Source organism: Rhipicephalus sanguineus, chromosome 7 (assembly GCF_013339695.2).
Source record: "Rhipicephalus sanguineus isolate Rsan-2018 chromosome 7, BIME_Rsan_1.4, whole genome shotgun sequence".
Lineage (NCBI taxonomy): Eukaryota > Metazoa > Arthropoda > Arachnida > Ixodida > Ixodidae > Rhipicephalus > Rhipicephalus sanguineus.
In genome coordinates, this window is record NC_051182.1 from 113,781,676 (window position 1) to 113,799,325 (window position 17,650).

Sequence of the window (17,650 nt, forward strand, 5' to 3'; positions counted from 1 at the left end):
AAACTGTGGTGCAGAGCTGACGATCGATTGGCCTGCCTTTGTTGATGCTCGGCTTGCGTGTTGGTCTACCGAAGCTGAGCGTTAGCACACATCCACCCATGTTTCGCCTCCGCTTTTCTCATTTGTAGACCTGCGTCTAACTCCAGGCGCTGGCGTTTTGCTATCGCTTGGCTATCTCGAGCATACGAATCAGTATGCCGTTCACTGAGGCTACTTTTCTCGGGTGAGGGCATGCTCATGTTCCGAACGTGTAGCCTGCACGGCGCAAATGGAGGCAGGAGTAATATTCAGTTGTGCTTCAGTACCGCCCTCTCGTGACCCATTTTGCTATTGACTTGACCTGTAGCGCATTCTTATTAACTGTTTTGGCATTGACGACATGTAGCGACCTCTTTTGACGTATTTTTGGTAATTTGAGGGTGAAGCCAAGCGATGGCATGGGATGACAGCCCAAGCCTAAGGTACTCCGCACTTAAACCTACTTGTTCAGCAGATCTGACCCACCTTCCCACACCAAGCCAGAAATAACCTCATAGGCCTGACTCAATTTTCGCAGCAGTGCGGCTCGTACTGAGAATCCGGGACACTCCAGCATATCCCACTCAAACGAGCTTCAGGAGAGAGCCTTGGCGAGCTACAGCGTCGATAATCAGCTGAGGTGTGTCGGGAGGGCGCAGGACGCGGCCGAGAACGCTACCTTTTGAATAAAAATGTGTATTCTTTCTCTCTTAAGCCTAGCCAAGTAGACGACATCACATGTACTTCGTCTAACTTGTCCTTGCGGCGCCACTGGAGTGAAAAAAATCACGCCATATCCACTAAGTGAATAATGATTCAGGAGCTGGCTCGGAGATAATCGAGTAAACCATGAATGCTCCGTGCACTTTCTCTACAGTCATATAAAAACTTGACACGATGTTATAGTAGCGATTGTGGTCAGGTTGTTGTCGAACCACAAGTGGTCGCCAACCTTGCAGTTGTGGCCGAACGTGTGGTCGAGGAAATCGCGTTTGAAGCTCGCGTCGGCGCCACCAACTTCAGGTAGCGACCGCTTTCAGCGCTTGGCCACTGCATCCCGCACCCGTACCTCTTCGAGGTTCTCTTGCCGCCTCTTCTGCGCTGTTTCGGCTTCTCGGGCTTGTACCTCGAGGTCCGCACGACGCTGACGCCTCTCTGCGGCTTGGCGACCTCTCACCGCAGGGTCTTGGCGGCGAGACCGCGTTGCTGCTGCCTTGCGAGCCCTATGCTCCACCGCTCTGTCTTCTTCGTTCATGTTATCAGTATCGAAGAGCACTGCCGGAGTTGAGCGAGCGCCACATGCTACAGTTGGCTATGCTAAATCTGGTTTTGCCTGAGTTAATATCATCATCAAGGCGTTCGAAGAACAAGAGGAAGAAGACTTCCCCATCGCGCGAGCGGCGCCTGTAGCGGTCGCCTCTGTAATTAAGGTTACGCTTTATGGCGCTGGGCTTTGCCCCAGCTTAAGAACCTGGCGAGCAAGTTCCTAAAAAATGAAAAAAGAAGCACGTCAGGTCGTTAGCTGCGCGTCTACTTCATCAACGTCATCCTTGCGGCAGTCGCGTCAGGAGCTCGCAGTATATGACCTTGAAGGCGCACATCACATGCCGTTGCAACACCGGTCAAAGTGCTTGGACGAAACGCAAATCTCGCGCTTTGGTCGTACGAGCGGTCACAGCCTTTGTACAAGCCACTGGACTGGATGCGCTGCTATAGCATTGCGCCAACTTGACGGTACTGTAATGGTCTCACCACCCTAACGACAGTCTCACCACCCTAAAGACGGTCTCACCACCCTAACTTACCATAGTCATTCAGTATTCTTTTTCCTCCCCGTTTTTGTAGAGCAGCAGGCTAGAGTATACTGTCTCAGGCCAACCTATCTGCATTTTGTGAATATTTCTCTCTCTCTCATTCGCATGCGTTGTCGCAAGCAGGAGGAACATGCCGCTGCGCGAAAGAAACGCTGCATATCAACTCCAGGGTCTTATCGGCAGGATGCTGCAGCTCGGGAACACATAGACCCCACAGTTTCGTGTCTTTGTGGGGAATTCCAGCGTGTTGCTATCACATTATTTATTCCGCGATTCCGCCGAAACCACGGGTGTTTGTTATCTGGTTGCTCAAAATAGCTTTTCACATCGTCCCGCAGAGTTTTCGGCATATTATCGCCAAACTCATAACCAATAAATGCGTCTTGAAAATTACACAATGAACAACTAGCGCTTCCCATGTACAGTAAACTATCCCAGTAGCAAATACAAAGCTTCACCTGCAGAACTCACATATAGTATAGGAGCAGGCCTTGTGGAAGTACATGGTTACTCGAGTGCGTCTACAGTAATCGTGAGGATTTTCCCATCATTTCCACAGCTATAATATGCCAATATCAAAGCACGTGGCTATTTTAAACGAACTTTTTTCCCTCCATTGATGGAGGAAATTTTCGTGGGAAAATAAAATATACAATTCCTTTTAAATCACTCCATTCGCTTGATGAGTCTGTGTCGCCTTGTTTACCTTATATTGATTTATTAAAGACGCGTGAAATATGAAAGTACATTGGTCATCCCACGGCAACTGTCCCAGCCTTGGCGCTCGACCATCTGCGATTTGACAGAAAAAAAAATCGAGCGCTATCTATCCGAAACAAGAAGTCTTCCGCCACAATATTTTTGGCGAAAAATCTTTTCGCTGCCGCAAAGTTTATGTGCCGTTTTCCGGAAAGCTTCAAACTATGGCTCATAAAACAGGTTTTCAAAAAATCTCTTTCTAAATTCGGCAAAGGATAAAATTTCCCTTAGAGAACGATCGTAGGCATTCCGCTTAAAATAAGGTACCAGAACGTTTACGCTTTCGTGGGTATTTTATGCGGCCTTAAATATGGACAATATTGCCCATATCGGGGATTTCTTTATAGAAAGGCGACATTCACTGAAATGTAATATTTTGAATTAACTGATTCTCAGGGAGTTTTACAGTAGCCAAAAATATTTTGAGGCGTATGTGACGTGAAATAGTGTGTACAGCGGGCGACAATGTTGCAGAAAATTTCATTTTCGAACATGTTTAGTCGTAAATTTAGCATTGAGCTTGTCTAGTAAAATTATGCTAAATAGCGCATTTACTAGCAACATTAGTTTTCTACCCACTGAGAATGTTTTATGAAATCAGAAATTCAAAATACTTTTGAATTTGTGTTCTGTCGGTGTCTGTTCTTGCTCTTGTTTTGTCTTCGCAGGAAAGCGAAGTACAACCTACGTGGACGCGAGGTTCGCCACAGAACCGCTAGACAACATAATAATGTTTGCCCGTGCTTATTTGAATACTTTACTAGCGAGTACTGTCCTGACTCAGCAGCTCTGCCACAGCTGAGATCTGACGATAGTGAGGTGACAGATATACCTCTGTCGCGTCTATGTAATTAACGTTGACAGATGCTCGGTTTCAACAACTTTATTATACGCAAGAAAATATACAACACAAAATAAGGTTACACGCGCTCTGTGACCTTTTAATGCGCCCCCACTTAGTGTAACGTTTTTTTCTTAGTGCTCTGCCATTTCGTGCGCTCAGTAATATTGTCGTTTGTCACCAAGCAGACCCTCAAAAAGTATTTTAAGCGCCCGTTTGTTAGCAGCAATTTAAATTGTTAGTCATAAGTAAGTGAACGTTACACTTGACGTGTAAAACATGGAATAACAATCGAAGGGCCACTGTGGGGACTGAGGTCTTTTTTTTTTCACTCAATTCATGGGGGTGAAAATAATAAAATATTAGAAAAATTGCGGTGGCGTACCTAGGCTATGCCAGGATATACGTAGCGTTAGCAAAGGTTCAGCTGATTATTCTTAGCCTTCCAGATTGTCAAGGATTATTAGGCTTCTGTTCATTCTTCGTACGCTGAACCGCTAATTTCCAGGCAAGTACTTCGGGATCCAACGAGATAAGCTTGTCGGCTCTTTTGCGCCGTCGGGCAGCATTTGCGCTCTCCTTCTCTATGGCGTTACTCACCTGCAAACACCAGTGAGAGGCGCTATCAAGCGGCCCCAGCGCATTGTCAGACGGCGACTGCACCAAGGTATATGTAAACTGGTAGCGTAACTTCCGTAGAAGCCGCACGGGTCAAGCCGGTGGCTAGTTGTTGCAACAGTCGCCATCTATGTGAGGAGGGACAAACAGAATAAAAAAAAAGAAAAAGAGGACGTCACAAACCGGAAGCGGAAATGACGTCACGATTTTAACGCGGATGGGCGTCGAAAAAAAATTATGAAATTTTTTGACAGGGCGCCGCTTCTTACTTTTTTTTTAAGAGCTGCACGTTCCTTTTCTTATCACTATGACGGCTCCATAATGGAAGGCTGCAGAGATAACGGGAAGACGAAAAAGACAGATTGGGATAAATAAAGGTGTATTATTGGCGAAATACTTGCAGTTGAACAGGATTATTACCCCAAAATATACAACAACAGAAATCGAAAAGTAGCACAACAATGCAACGTGCGACACAAACCTTGCACACGTGTTGCTCTTGCATCCGTAGAGAGCGCAGCGTTTGTTCGCGTAGCGTGGCGGACTCATCGTCCCGAAGGGCGACAGCACGCCGGCGGAGCGCTGGCAAAACACAGTCACTGAAACGGTTCCCGATGGCTGCGATGGACTATATTACCTTCTGCCAAGTACCACAACTAGAAAAGAACGCATATGCGAGGAAATCACCTACGGACGACACGCACAAACCTACTGCGCAAAACGAGCGACGCCATTTGCATCTGAAAATGCGCAAAACAGTTACCCATGTTACCAGACTGCCTGCATGTGCCCGCTGTTTCTGAAAATAAACGAAAAAAATTGGCCACTCAACCATATACCCAAGACTAAAGGTTGATTGAAGTAATCTACTAATTTAATTCGTGACAAATAAAATTAAAACTAATGAAAAGAAACGTTTAATTAATTTTTTGTTTTCATTATTTGTCCCCCCCTCACCTAGTAGCGCTTTAATCGTCACGCGGGTGTTGATGTTTGTCGCAATAGGTTTCCGACCACTTTTCGTTCCGACTTTCGCGACCTATTTAGATTGACCTTGACTGCACAGCGAAAGCGAATAGCTGCGCGCGCGCTGGCGCCACTGTGTCTACGACGTCACTCCTCGAATGCGGCGCAGACCAGCAGCGGCGAACCGCGAGCGGCGGTGTCGGAGAGCGCGTGAGATGCCAGCTCCAGTGACCCACCTGTGTGACATCACTGATCCTTGCGTATGCGCAGCACGGCTCATGACGCTCCAAGCGAAATCGGCTCCGGATAGGAAGTGTAGCTAAGGCTACAAAAATTTCCGCAGCTCGCACTAAGTCCAAGAAGGCTGGGTCACACCAGAGCTGATGGGCACCTAGCTTCTTCTGTGATTACTGAGGAAAGGAACAAGGCACCTAATTTCTGTCTGCCTTCAGACGACACGGCGCAGTGCTTTGTAGGGGTGGGGGTAAGGAGGGAATGAAAGAATAGTAGGAAAAAATAGAGAAAAAAGTGATAGAGCCATCCATCCAACGAAGAGAAAAGAGGACAGGAAAGATGTGGGAGACGATCACGGGAGTTCAGGGACGGGACCACGAAACACAGCTAGAGGCACGGTGCACAACATCGACGAAACGGAGAAGGTCCCGACGATGAGCGGCGCACGGCATAGCGGGCGAGGCGACCGTCACGGGGCGCCGATCAGCGAGAGGTACGAGGAGTAATCCAGGACATCGCGGCCGGCACGTCCGTCTTGCTTGAAATCCAGCGAGCGAATCGCACCTAGCTGGCCCTGGCTTGGCTAGGCTCTTAACCTGTCACCTTTCTCTTTCCTGCCCCTTGTTAGGCTATACTACATAGCTATGCTTGCTCTTTTTTCTTTCTTTTGGTGTATGCTTATATCTTTTTTTGTTTCTCTGTCTACCTCTTTCTCTCACTTTGTTGCTCTTTTGATCTTTCTCTTTCATCTCTTTCTCTCTCTCTCTCTATTTCTCGTTTCCTTTGCTTTTAATCACCTTCTCTCTCTTTCTTTGATTCTCTCTTGCTTTCTGTATTTTTCCATTTCTTTTTATTTCTCTATCTTTCTTTCTATGCTCTGCTTTCCTGACTCACCTGCCGCTTTTCGGCCCCCACAATCCTCACATATCTCCTCCTAACCCTCAATTCTATTTCCTCCCTTTCGCTAGAATGCAATATTCCAGAACATGGTATGCTCTGCTAGCGTGCCTGGATAGCCGTCAATTTCCGCCTTTCGCCTTCGGATCGTGGGTATGGGGGTACGAATCTCGCTTCGCCAAGGATATTTTAATACAAAACACTTCTAACCGAACCCATGGCTCTTTGAACGTATCTATCTATCTATCTATCTATCTATCTATCTATCTATCTATCTATCTATCTATCTATCTATCTATCTATCTATCTATACGCCTACGTCTGGGTGTTCTCCTGATTGCCTCTTTAATTTGGTGTAGACCAGAATTGGCATGGAAAGATAAGATAATTTGACCAATATGAATGGCCGTTTCATGAGTAACGTCAAAATACTGCCGAGTATGTCGTGAAATCTTTTCCTCCAGACACCTGTGACGCATACCCGTATACCACGGGCCTCCCTTTCCGGAGGTGCACTGAGGTACGGGGGCAGAGTCATCTTTGTTTTTTAACACGAAATTGTTTTATGCCGGGTTTCACCAAGACTTCAGTGACGTATTTCCGTCACGGAAATGACGTCGCAAAAATTTACACTATCAGATGGCAAAGAAAAATAGGTTCCGTCAAGGGGCATCGAACCCACGACCGCTCGATCCGCTAAAAGAGATGCCGGCGCGCTATCCACTGCGCCATAGTCACAAGAGGCTTTACAAACGCGCCTTTATATCTACCACTCTCCCGGTCGGCGGGGTGCTGTTGCCCTCTGGAAGAGGTAAGCTAAAGTAACTCGTCATTACTGTGGCCTCCGCGATTAGCACCTGCAACGCGTTGCACGTCCGTCCCATTCGGCGCGTTTTCAATAGAAGTTCAATTAGATGCGAAGTACCTTAAGGCCGAGCTCAATCCGGTGGTGTGCGGCGTGACCACCCTTACTGCGCATGCGCATACCCTCCCCACACACCTCCTCTCCAATCACCCTCTCCCCTTCCCCTCTCTACTTTCCCTCTTTCCAATTTCCCTCTCCCCTCCACCTCTCCTATACCCCTCTCCCCTCCGCCTTTCCACTCTTCCTCTGAAACGCGGGCTACACATGCCGAAATTCTCTCCTGCGCAACGCCGCGATGTGTTCGAGCGCATGCGCGTCCCTTCCCCCTCTCTCTCCTCTCCTACGCTGCCCCCCTCTCGCCCGCCTGTCGACCGCGTTCCCCGCTCGCCCTGTGAGAATTAACGGCCAGGCTAGATGGAAGATACGACGCGCGTAGCGTCCCTCTTCGCGTTCCACGACGCGAGGTCGGTAGCATGCCCAACGAGCGCCAACGGAACGCGATCGTGCAAGTGCTCCGCTTCGCATTGCCTCATGGTCCCCTTTAGCGGAAGATGGTGTAATTTTTTTGTAAATGCCTTAACACACCGCGAGGTGGCCATCTTAGCGCAAACGTCGTAAAAGCGTCGGCCTCACTCATAGCATCACGCTAATCCAAACGAAAAAAAATTCGGCAGATCCCACGCACTGTGGGAATCGATGTAATGCGAAGCAGCCAGCAAAGAGCTGCATACATCGCCTTGTTTGTCTTTGAGCCAAATGAAATCATTCATGCCATGGCATCTAGTCCACCATATATCGCATGTTTGCCATGCACGCATGCATGCACAATCTAGTGTACACCATGAAAATGAAACGCATATTCTGGTATATAAATGCATCACCTGTCGTTTATGTTCATCACGCACTCGTGTCACGCCATACCAATTTTGGTATATATCACGTTAACAAAACGGCCGGAAGCACACCATGACAGTGGCATGTAAATCATACCATACATGACATGCATAACATGATTCGCATGTCAAGACCTCATTTATGTTCGTCATACAGTCACATCGCGCAATACCAATTTTGGTGTATATCAAAGGAGCGAAATGGCCGCGAGTGTACCATGAGTAGAGCATGTAAATCATGCCATACATGTCATGAATATTATGGTTTTTCATGTTACCACCTGTTACTAATGTTCATCATACAGTCTCATCGCGCAATACCGGTTTTGGTGTATATCAAGCTATCGAAACGGCCGCGAATGCACCATGAGCGTGGCATGTAAGTCATGACATACATGGCATGCATATCATAGTTTTCGTGTTACCACTTGTTATTCATGTTTTTCATACAGTCGCATCGCGCAATACCAATTTTGGTGCATATCAATCTAGCGAAACGGCCACGAGTGCGCCATGAGCATGGCATGTAATCATCTCGTACATTTCATGCATGTAATGATTATCATGTTACCACCTTTCATTTACGTTCGTCATAGAGTGGCGTCGCGCAATACCAATTTTGGTGTATACCAAGCTAGTGAAACGGCCGGGAATGCACAATGAACGCGGCATGTAAATCGTGACATACATAACCTACATGTCATGATTTCATGTTACCACCTCTCATTACGTCGTCATGCAGTCGCGTCGCGCAATACCAATTTTGGTGTATGTCAAGCAAGCGAAAACGGCACGAGTGCGTCATGAGCATGAGACGTAAATCATGTCGTGCATGTCATGATGTCATGATTTTCATGTTACCACGTCTCATTTACCTTCGTCATACAGTCGCTTCGCGCAATACCAATTTTGGTGTACATCGAGCTAGCGAAGCGGCCGCGAATGCATCATGAGCGTGGCAATTAATCATGACATACATGACATGCATGTCATGGTTTTCATCTTACCAACTGTCATTCATGTTTCTTCGTACAGTCACATCGCGCAAAACCAATTTTGGTGTATATCAATCTACTAAAACTGCCGCTAGCGCATCATGAGCGTGGCATTTAAATGAGGTCGTACATGACTTGCATGTCATGATTTTCATGCTACCACGTCTCACTTACGTTCGTCATACTGTCGTGTCGCATAACACCAATCTTGGTGTATATCACGCAAGCGAAACGGACGCGAATGCACCATGAGCGTGGCATGTAAATCATGACATACATGTCATGGTTGTCATGGTTTTCATGCTACCACCTCTTGTTAATGTTCTTCATAAAGTCACATCGCACAGTACCAATTTTGGTGTATATCACGCAAGCGAAACGGCCGCGAGTGCGCCATGAGCGTGGCATGTAAATCATGTCATACATGACATGCATATCATGATTTTCATGTTATCACGTGTCAGTTATGTTCGTCATACAGAAATGTCTCGTCATAGCAGTTTTCGTATGTATCCCTTCATTTAAAACGGCCGCGAGCGCCCCGAGACCATGTCATGTAAATCATGCTGCACATGACATGCGCGTCATGATTTGCATGTTAGGACCTGTCATTATGTTCGTCATGAACTCTTGTCACGCCGTACCAATTTTGGTATATATGAAATTAACGGAACGGCCGCAAGAGCCCAAAGGCCGTGGAATGTAAATCATGCTGTTCATGACATGCGTGTCATGATTTCATGATATGACCTGTCATTTATGTTCGTGATAAGGCCATGTTATGACACACCAATTTTGGTATACATCCGATTAACGAAACGGCCAGGAGAGCACAAAGTCGTAGGCGGCTAGATAGATAGATAGATAGATAGATAGATAGATAGATAGATAGATAGATAGATAGATAGATAGATAGATAGATAGATAGATACGCTCAAAGTCGCAGAAGTTCGCTAAGAAATGCTTCGCATTTAATAGCTCTGCGACGCGTGCCTGCCTCATCTGGCTGTAACACCGCGTTCCACGCTCACGCGCTCGCCCCGAGAAAAATCACGGCCGGGCTACCGGGGCGGCACGACGCGCTTTGCGTTTCCCTTTAGTTCGGCCTGGTGTTCAATCACATTTTAACATGCAAGGGATGGCGACCAAGTTCTGCTTCCAATATGCGAAGCTGTTCTGGCTATCACACCTCGTTCTCTGATTACGCTTTCACCGTTAACTGCTACAACTACCACAAGGGTTTGTTTAATCATTTAACATGAACGTTAGTCGTTGGGATGGAGATGTACTACCGATCATCAAAGTGGGTGCATACTAACACGTTAAACGATGCCATTAGGTGCCAGTCATCAATATATTGTACAAACTCTCTTATATCTATGTCCAGTAAACATTCAGTTACTTCTGTAAGGGCACGCTTTCCTTTCGTGTTATTCCGATTCCTATGACGGAGGGATCAACCATGTTTTTGTTGTTTGTTTCCTGACGTCATTTCCGTTTCTTTTTGTAGCGTTAGCTACACTTGCCTAGCCAGAGCAGGTTTCGCGGGGGTCATCATGAGCCTGCTGCGCATGCGCCGCGACTCGCCGCTGCTGCTCTGCGCATCGCGAGGGGTGACGTCGTAGGCATGGCGCGCGCAGCTATTTGATGCGAAGTATCTTAAGGCGGAGCTCAACCCGGTGGTGGTGGGCGGCTGACCCCCTTACTGCGCATCCATACCCTCTCCACACACCTCCTCTCCACTCCCCTCCCCATTCCCCCTGTCATCTACCCTCTCCATTATCCTCTCCACTCACCCTCTCCCCTTCCCCCTCTCACCTTCCCTCTCTCCCCCTCTCCCAGTACCCTCTCCACTTCTCCTCTCCCCTCCTCCTTTCCACTCTTCCTCTGAAACGCGGGCTAGACATGCCGAAGTTTCTCTCCTGCGCAACGCCGCGATGAGTCGTCGCGCAGCGCGTCCCCTCCCCTCCCCTCCCTCCTACGCTGCCCCCTCGCCCGCCTGTCGACCGCGTTGCCCCTTGCCCTGTGAGAATTAACGGCCAGGCTAGATGGAATATACGACGCGCGTAGCTCGCTCTTCGCGTTCCACGACGCGAGCTCGGTAGCATGCCCAACGAACGCCAACGGAACGCGATCGTGCAAGTGCTCCGGCTCCGCATCTACTCATGGTCCCCTTAGCGGGAGATGGTGTATTCGCCTTCGCTGTGCAGTCGCCGTCTGATGGCTCATTCACACTGGGAATCCGCCCGCCACAGCGACCGGATTCAACGCGCCGCCGAAATTCCCCATTGTGTCCACTACTTAGCAAACGCACCGCCGAACTAGGGCGTCTAGTTGTCATCGCCCTTCGCGCGAAGGAACGCTGGCATCGACGCGCTCGGCGTTGTGTACGCGTTTCGTTATGGTGAAGCGCATAAACAGGAGCAGGGTCGTCGAACTGCTGGGCCTGCTGCAAAGCAACTTTCTGGCGATGTCTGACGAGGATAAACATGCATTCGCCGAACAAAAGAAACGACGCAAACACTTGTGGTTGGTTCGTCCTGATTTGCAAGACGCGAGAAACTGGTCGAGCCGAGGTAATGCTACCCCGTTTTTGCGAGATCGCGATGATGTATTGCAAAGATGCTAATCGCGACAACACTTGGCGGTTGTCGAGAGCTACAGGATCATTAGGAAAGACTTCGCTGTTGCTGCGGGCTTCGACGACTGCGATATCACAAGCGCGCCGCCATTTTTCGAATGTTCGACTCGCGTTCCGATTGGTTCGCGGTGAAGGAATCCGACGGCAGCTGCCGCAAAAATCGGTCCAGGACCGATCGACGCGGAATGGGCTTTTCCGGCGGATCTCGCTGCCGCCGAAGCGGATTCCGCGCGCTCTGGCCGCCGAATGTCTCATTGTGAACGCGCCCTTACAGTGAGCTGGTGCCGCTTGATAGTGCCTCTGACTGGCGTTTGCAGGTGGGCAACGCCATGGAGAAGGAGAGCGCAAATGCTGCTCGACGGCGCAGAAGAGCCGAGAAGCTTATCTCATCGGATCCCGAAGTAGTTGTCTGGCAATTAGCGGTTCAGCGTAAGAAGATGAACAGAGGAACGTGAAACGTGCTGCGGAAAGCTAAACGTGCTGCGGAAATCTGGAAAGCTCAGAATAATCAGCTGAACCTTTGCTAACGCTACGTATATCCTGGCATAGCCGAGCTAAGCCACTGCAAATTTTTTGTATCTAATTTTGCGCGAGCGCCTGCTTGCCAACAATTGCTCCTTGAACTAAGGGACCAACGGTTCCCATTGAGGAGCTAGCTTTTTGCGCTGGCATTGAAAGAGATAGAGGACGCGTTGCTTCAGCGCTTGCAGTCGTTCTTTAGTTGATACACGGCTGCGTGCGTTCATCACCGTAGTGTACAGGGCACGGCCGCTACATGTTTTTTTTTATGTATGTAGCGGCCGTGGTACAGGGCTTCACGCTCGATGATGTACGTGTCAGCAGCGTCTTTTGATGCGCGTCCATCAAATAGCGTGAAGCCCTGGTCAATGAACGAACGCAGCCGTGATATCATAAAAAAAACACCCTAGAAGCGATCGTATAGCGGTGGGCGATCACGCGTTTCTCTCATATATATATATAGTATATATATATATAATATATATATTATATATATGAATAATGTACGTGTGTGTGTGAGAAGGAAAATGTCCTTGGATCCAGTGGCACCAACTGCTACTAATTAGAGGACGTGCAAAAATAGAAGTTTTGATTTGGACGTCCTCTGTTTCGTAGTGTATATATATATATATATATATATATATTAGTATATATATATATATATTGAAACGATGAGACTATCACTGACTTGCAATTACTTTAATAACTAAGATCGGCAACCACCATCGGATTCCATCTTTCTCTTGCTCCTCATCTTCCTCCTCTTCCAGTGCCCCTACAGCAACTGTGGCTGCGCTGCTCTACCACATTGAACATGTAACACTTTCCACCGGGGTAGGGGGTTGGGGGGGGTCTGCAAGGAGGCGGAGGATATCCTGAGAGCCTCTGTGTACTGCTGCAGCGCACGCCTTCTAAGTTGTTCTTGCACAGGATGTTGACAGGCTGGTCGGTGTCGCTTACATGACCAACCTGTCAGAACATCGCCTTGCGGTGTCGAGGCAGGATTAGATGCAGGAGACATGAAGCTTGGCCATTACCGATGTATTGTCTGGAAGCTGGACAGTTCGGCAGCCTGCTCTGTTTTTTCGCTGACCGAATCGTTGGGAACCAAGAACGCCACGGCAATAATGATGATCACGGCAGGACGATCGAGAGTGCGACCTTTGGTGACGGGGCTTCGCATTGTCTTGAGTGCTGTCTTCACTTATGCAGCGGGTCGGATTGGTGATAGGAGTGCTTTGGTGAAAACGCCTTCTGCTGGCGTTCACAGGGGTCCTCACCGCTATCGCAAAGTCCAAAGGTTTCTCGTCGGGTGAAGATTCGTTGGGAACCTTCGGCACGCTTACGAGCTTCTTCTCGGAGTACAGAATGATGGAGCCGGTGTTGGCTTGGTTCACATGCCTCGTAACTTGTATTTCTTCCACGCCAGAGATGCCTTCTGTTAAAGTTGCCCAGATGTCTTGTTTTATCTGTTCTGTAAGCGGCGCAATTCTAGAAAAAGGCTGTGCCATGGCCACAATGATAGGTATAAAAGAACTACTTTACCAGCTTTCTCGTACGTGTAATCTCACTCTTGTTGGTAGGATTTACAATAATTTCCTTTCCGTTTGTTAGTTATACAAAAAAACATGGATGATCCCTCTGTCATGGGATTAAGTAAAACACGAAACTGAAACGTGTACTCAAAGAAGGAGTTGAGCGTTTGTTGTGCATTCTTTCGCCCTAAGCGCGAAGGAATGAATGCTACAGCAACAAATTGTAATGTCACGTGAAGAAAGGAAAGCAGTTCGAAACTTGCAAGCTCTGCTCAAGCAGAAAGGGAGCACGGAACGAACATGCACAGGATGAGCGCGAACTGTCACAATTGTAACTTATTTCTGTGTGAGCAGCGCGCTCCTTTCGCAGAAGCGGCCGCTGCAGTGAGCCGAAGTGGCCTTCGTGCTTTCAACGCAAGTTTGCGGTGAGAGCACAAGACGTACAAACCACCGCCATCGCGAGATAAGCCCGTGCACGAGCGACCACGCCCTGTTGAGGCGCGCACTCACCTGCGTGGGACGACGACCTTTAAAAACGCGCTCATCGAGCCCTTCGCGCCATCTCTCTAGTGATAACGAAAACAGGCTGAAGTACCACCGATCTCTGAATACCGGCACCGGCAAATGGTGTATATAAATAGCTCGCCGTTAGCATGGCAAGGAACGTGCCTTCTGTGGCCGAATCGTTTAGCGCCCCGCGCTGCGGAGCCAGGGGTCGTAAGTTTGACTTCAGGTGACGGAACTTTTTCTTCTAGTTTATTTCTTTGCCAACTGTTAGTCTATATATTTTACAACGTCATATACGTGACGAAAAAGCGTCGTTGGAGCCGTGGTGGACCCCGGCATAAAACACTTTCGTGTTAAAAAGTCTAACCCGCTGTCCCCGCTCAGGCTGGCCGTTCCAACTTGGGAGGAGCGCTCTGAGTGCTAGTCGCATCTCTCAGGACTATTAATGCTGTTTAGCCCAGCAACCCGTGAGTTAAGTTCGGGGGCTTCCGACTCTATCTCCTCCTCCTCCTCCGACTCTATCTAGTTATTCTCAGAATTTCTCTTGGGAGTAGTCTTATGTATGATCTAACTATTGGCCTTCTTCAGTGTCTGGTGTCGAAGTGCTTGGTGACAACAGTGTTCGAAGATTTATCTCGAACAATGTCACATCGTGAGATGGGCTCGCCTTATCTGTTTCTATCCGTAACATCTGAGTTAAAAAGCATATCCTGCATGAACATTCACTAAGAAGTGCCTTTTGTAAGCCCAATTGTCGCTACATTCAGCCTTATAATTACCGCAATGACCATAATAATTTATTGTAAATGTTATGGCAGATGGAACATCAATCATGTGATGAATTTGTACATTAGTTACAACAGTTACCTTCTAACAACGGATGTGCAATAAATTCTGTTAGAGTAGTAGGCATAAGTTCTCGGAAACAGCGCGACTTCCTAAATGGGCGCTAAAGATAGAATGGAACGTCTGTCCGAAGTTTTATGTCACGGTTGCGAAGGTGCTTTCCGATGACTTCAAGCCAAAAATTTGTTGCAGTGAACTGCCGCTCTTTCCCTTAGACCTTTCATACCAGTTGTAAGTGTTTTATGCCTTGAATAAGGATCACAAGTACTCTCTTGAGCAATGAACAAATCATTACATGCAAGCCCCCTGGAGGAAAAAAAAAGAAAAAAAGAGCGCTATGGCGTGCAATTAGGGGAAACTTAGAAGCCTTGAGAAATGACTGATTGGCCTACTAAGTAATCACCATATTCAACAACATCACTGACGACAGCCCTTGTTTGTGACTCACATTGAACAGCTGAACATCTGAACGTGATTTTATTTCGGTAATGAATGAACAGAGAGCTTCCGTAAGGGAAATAAACGTTTCCGAACTTTCGTCGGGAAATAAGTCGCGTAAAACACAGATTCTGGCATCAATTTTTGCAGGAATTCGGACGTATGCTGCATTTTCTTAGCGACGTATGGAATTCAATTATTTTGAGGCTTTTCAGCTTTTACAAAAAGGGAAAGTGAGCGTGCAATGTCCATTTGACCTCTGAACATTGAACATTGAACATTGTTTATTTTGCAGGAAAAAAAAATACAAAATTTCCCTGCGGGAGGCAAAGACTAAAGGCTAAATAGCCTGACGAGGTCTTGACCTCCTGATACAGTCTGCGTCAGTGCCACATCATACACATTTACACATCAGTAACATACACATATACAAATAAGTGACATATTATACACATATTATACACATTTCAGTAGTATGAGATATTACTTGGTTTTATGCTATCATATTCATGTTTTTTTTTTCATACATATACATTCACAACGATTTATACATTCAGAACGTGCTTACTTCTGCATACATACACAAAAATGTTTACAAGAAACAGGCTTCTTTCTACATAATATACATTCGGAATATAATTTTCATAAAGAGAAAACAATATTGGAATCAAACGATTCTGTTTTTAATATCATTGTTCACAGCAAAGAAAAAAAAGGAATCAACTAAGTATACAAGTATTTCTAAATGTAAATGCCTATGGATCCACTATGACGTTAGTCGAAAGAAGAAATGATTTATGATGACATTTAAATTTTTTTGTTTTCAGTGTAAAGTCTATATTCGATTCGTGAAGGTTTAGCAATTGTACAATCTTATAATCAATAGCCTGCTTGCCATAGTTCGTGCGTGTTTTCTTGGTTTTGCGGGTAGAATTTCTGAAGCCGTATTTTGTTGATACAATGCGTGGGAAGGAATCCTGTAGTTTATGCTTATGAATGTGTTGCATCAGCTTAAGGTTATATACTTTCCTAACAGATAGAATTTCATGTTTAAGAAAAAGCGGCTGAGTGTCTAGGTCCTTGGGATGACCTTTATATTTTTCTATTATACGGAGCATGCGCTTTTGCAAGATGTATATTCTGTCGTAATTGGTCTTAGTTGTTGTTCCCCATACAAGCATTCCGTATAGAAGTTTGGAGTAAAACATGCTATAATACAATGATTTAGATAGCCATGAAGGGAGGAGGAAAGCGATCTTACTCAAGCACCCTACAGAACGAGCTAGATCTGCCAAGAGACTATTGACGTGCGGTGTCCATGATAAGTGCTCGTGAAACCAGACTCCCAGGAATTTTTGTGTGCTGACTTGTCGAGTCGCTGATCGTTAAACGAAATTACTATATTATCACTGATGCGCTTGTTAATGGGCCTGAACATAATAAATTTGGTTTTTTGCGTGTTTAATTTTAGTTGTTTTTTGTTAGCCAACCTGAAAGTTTCGAGAGGTATGTATTGTTGAAGCTTCTACTTCCTGAATGGTGAGCCTGTGAAAAATATACTTGTGTCGTCAGCGAACATTTTAATTTCGGGTGTATACTGGACCTCTGTAATATCATTTATATATAAAGGAAAAGTACGGGGCCTAAAATGGACCCTTGTGGAACTCCTTTCTTTATGCTTAAATACTCGGATTTTTCACTGTCTATACTAACAAATTGTTGTCTGGATGATAAGTAGCTTTTAAATAAATCAGAGACTACTCCTCGAATTCCATAGCGGCTTAATTTTCAACAGTAGAATATGATGGTCAACAGAATCGAACGCTTTACGCAGGTCAAGGAAGACACCTAACGTCAACATTTTATTTTCAATATTTTCTATTATGCGGCTTTTTACATCAATTAGTGCCTCTTCTGTGGTTTTATTTTTGCGAAAACCATATTGATGCGGTGATAAGATGTTGTATTTCTCAAGATATTTCATAAGGCGCGTATTTATACATTTTTCATAAAGTTTTTGAGAAGACAGGTAATACGGATATCGGACGATAATTTGTTAATTCACTAGTGTTGCCACCTTTATGAATGGGTGTAACTTTGGCCACCTTAAGTTTTGTTGGGAAGATTCCAATCAGAAAGGAATAATTTATCAGATATGCTAATACGGGACTAAGTATAGATGCGATGGCTTTAACTGGAGCTACCTGGATACCTGAATACGGTATCCTCAATGTGACTATGCAGTCATAATAACAATTAGAGAT